The sequence below is a fragment of the Aristolochia californica genome, unplaced genomic scaffold (genome assembly GCF_029961685.1).
Source record: "Aristolochia californica isolate CCGP_79_NKW_82.1479 unplaced genomic scaffold, dmAriCali1.0.hap1 SCAF_9, whole genome shotgun sequence".
Classification (NCBI taxonomy): Eukaryota; Viridiplantae; Streptophyta; class Magnoliopsida; order Piperales; family Aristolochiaceae; genus Aristolochia; species Aristolochia californica.
Window position 1 is genome coordinate 13,100,265 of NW_027182290.1, and position 3,909 is coordinate 13,104,173.

Consider the following 3,909-nt stretch of genomic DNA (forward strand, 5'->3'; position numbering starts at 1 on the left):
CAACTCTCAGTTAAAATTCCCCCACCTCCCCCTTGTCCCGATGATTGCAAAACCTGATATACAAAAACTAAAAAGAGTTTACAATCCCTTAAAATTACAGACACTTTTTGGAAAAATATCTGTCTAAATTTTAGCATTGTGAATTTCCATTTTAGATCTATACTTTTTTCATCAATCTAAACTTGAGTTTTCACTTTTCCCTTCATCTCGTAGACAAAAATGAGAATAGATGACAAAGAAATGAAAATTTTAGAGTTTGTGTATGGAAAAAATCTAAAGCATTAACAAATGTAAGTAAAGAAAATTTATTCACACACTACAAATGTACAAAAAAGTTTGGTTATCCATGTTTAGGAAATTCCACTAATTCAACAACGCCAATAGCTTGGAATTTGATAAGAAAGAGATTTTTCTACACATGCTTTAAAAAAGGGATATGTATGCTTGAAACATGTTAAAGATGCAACTGACCAATGGATCCAAAACCTTTTAAAGATAATAACAAACCGCTCATTAAATTATCAAATGAACGTGCGGATGGATATTTACCCGAGTCAAACTATCCATTATTTTGCCCATTTACAAAAAGCTGACCCAACGATCATTGATGATTACAGAGTGATTTTTCATACGTAACGGGCTATATTTTTGTAAGGAATGATTTATGGGATGGGATTCAGCGCACAGTTAAAATTCTCCCCCATCCCCCTTTTCTCGACGATTGCAAAACCTGATATATAAAAAATAAAAAGAGTTTACAATCCCTAAAAATTATAGACACTTTTTGGAAATATCTCTCTCTAAATTTGTGCATTGTGCATTTCGTTTTTAGATGTATACTTTTTTCTTAAATCAAAACTTGTGTTTTCACTTTTCCCTTCATCTCGTAGACAAAAAAGAGAATAGATGACAACGAAATGAAAGTTTTAGAGTTTGTGTTTGGAAAAAATTTAAAGCAATAAAAAAATTAAGCAAAGAAAATTTATTCACACTCCACAAATAAACACAAAAGTTTGGTTATCCAAGTTTGGGAAATTCCACTAGTTCAACAACCCCAATAGCTTGGAATTTGGTAGGAAAGAGATTTTTCTACCCATGCTTTAAAAAATGGATATGCATGCCTGAAAGATTTTAAAGATGCAAATGACCTATGGATCATAAATCTTTCAAAGAGAACAACCAACCGCTCATTAAATTATCAAGTGAACGTGCGGTCGGATATTTACCCGAGTCAAACAAGCCATTATTTTGCCCATTTACAAAAAGCTGACCTAATGATCATTGATGATTTTAAAGTGATTTATCAAGCGTAACAGGCTATATTTTTGTAAGGAATGACTTATGGGTCTGGATTCAACACTTAGTTAAAATTCCCCCGCCTCCCCCATTTCCAGACGATTGCAAAACCTTATATATAAAAAATAAAAAGAGTTTACAATCCCTAAAAATTAAAAAAACTTATTTGAAATCTCTCTCTCTAAATTTTTGCATTGTGCATTTCCATTTTAGATGTATCCTTTTTTCTAAAATCAAAACTTGTGTTTTCACTTTTCCCTTCATCTCATTGACAAAAAAGAGAATAGATGGCACCGAAATAAGAATTGTAAAGTTTGTGTTTGGAAAATATTTAAAGCAATAACAAATTTAAGTAAAGAAAATTTATTCACACACCACAAATGAACGCAAAAGTTTTGTTATCCAAGTTTACGAAATTCCAATAGTTCAACAACCCCAATTGCTAGGAATTTGATAAGAAAGAGATTTTCCTACACAAGCTTTAAAAAAGGGATATGCATGCTTGAAACATGATAAAGATGCAAATGACCTGTGGATCCAAACCCTTTTAGTGAGAATAATAAACCGCTCATTAAATTATCAAGTGAACGTGCGGTGGGATATTTTTCCGAGTCAAATAAGCCATTATTTTGCCCATTTACAAAAAGTTGACCTAACGATTATTGATGATTCTAAAGTGAATTATCATGTGTAACGGGCTATATTTTTATAGGGAATGATTTATGGGTTGTGATTCAAGTTAAAATTCCCCCACATCCCCCTTTTCCCGACGGTTGCAAAATGAAATATATAAAAACTAAAAAGAGTTTACAATCCCTAAAACTAATAGACAAATTTTTGAAATATCTCTGTCTAAATTTGTGCATTATGCATTTCCATTTTAGAAGTATACTTTTTTCTTAATTAAAAAATTGAGTTTTCACTTTGCCTATCTTGTCGTAGACAAAAAAGAGAATAGATGACAACGAAATGAAAATTTTAGAGTTTGTGTATGAAAAAAATCTAAAGTAATAAAAAATATAAGTAAAGAAAATTTATTCACACACCACAAATGTACACAAAAGTTTTGTTATCCAAGTTTGGGAAATTTCACTAGTTCAACAACCCCAAGAGCTTGGAATTTGATCAGAAAGAGATTTTTCTACCCATGCTTTAAAAAAGGGATATGCATGCTTGAAACATGTTAAAGATGCAAGTGAACTATGGATCCAAAACCTTTTAAAGAGAATAACAAAACACTCATTAAGTTATCAAGTGAACGTGCGGTGGGATATTTACCCGAGTCAAAGAAGCCATTATTTTTCCCATTTACAAACAGCTAACCCAAAAATCATTGACAATTGTAAAGTGATATATCATGCATAACGGGCTATATTTTTGGAAGGAATGACTTATGGGTTGGGATTCAACACTCAGTTAAAATTCTCCCACCTCCCCCTTGTCCCGACAATTGCAAAATCCGATATATAAAAACTAAAAAGAGTTTACAATTCCTTAAAATTACAGACACTTTTTTGAAATATCTCTCTCTAAATTTTTTCCCTTCATCTCGTAGAAAAAAAAGAGAATAGATGACAACGAAATGAAAATTTTAGAGATTGTGTATGGAAAACATCTAAAGCATTAACAAATGAAAGTAAAGAAAATTTATTCACACACCACAAATGAACACAACAGTTTTGTTATCCAAGTTTGGGAAATTCCACTAGTTCAACAACCCTAATAGCTTGGAATTTCATAAGAATGAGATTTTTCTACACAAGACTTAAAAAATTGATATGCATGCTTGAAACATGTTCAAGATGCAAATGACCTATGGATCCAAAACCTTTTAAAGAGAATAACAAACCACTCATTAAATTATCGAGTGAACGTGCATTGGGATATTTACCCGAGTCAAACAAGCCATTATTTTTACCATTTACAAAAAGTTGACCTAACGATCATTGATGATTGTAAAAAAATTTATCATGTGCAATGGGCTATATTTTTGTAAGGAATGACTTATGGGTTGGGATTCAAGACTCAGTTAAATTTCCCTTGCCTCCCCCTTTTCCCGACGTTTGCAAAACCTGATATATAAAAACTAAAAGGAGTTTACCATCCCTATAAATTACAAGAACTTTTTGGAACTATCTCTCTCTAAATTTGTGTATTGTGCATTTCCATTTTAGATGTATACTTTTTTCTTAAATCAAAACTTGGGTTTTCACTTTGTTCTTCATCTCGTAGACACAAAAGAGAATAGATGACTACGAAATGAAAATTTTAGAGTGTGTGTATGGAAAAAATCTAAAGCAATAATAAATGTAAGTAAAGAAAATTTATTTACACACCACAAATGAACACAAAAGGTTTGTTATCACGTTTGGGAAATTCCACTAGTTAAACAACCCCAATAGCTTGGAATTTGATAAGAAAGAGATTTTTCTACACATGCTTTATAAAAGGGATATGCATGCTTGAAACATGTTAAAGATGCAAATGACCTATGGATCCAAACCTATTAATGAGAATAACAAACCGCTCATTAAATTATCAAGTGAACATGCGGTGGGATATTTACCCGAGTCAAACAAGCCATTATTTTGCCCATTTACAAAAAGCTGCTCT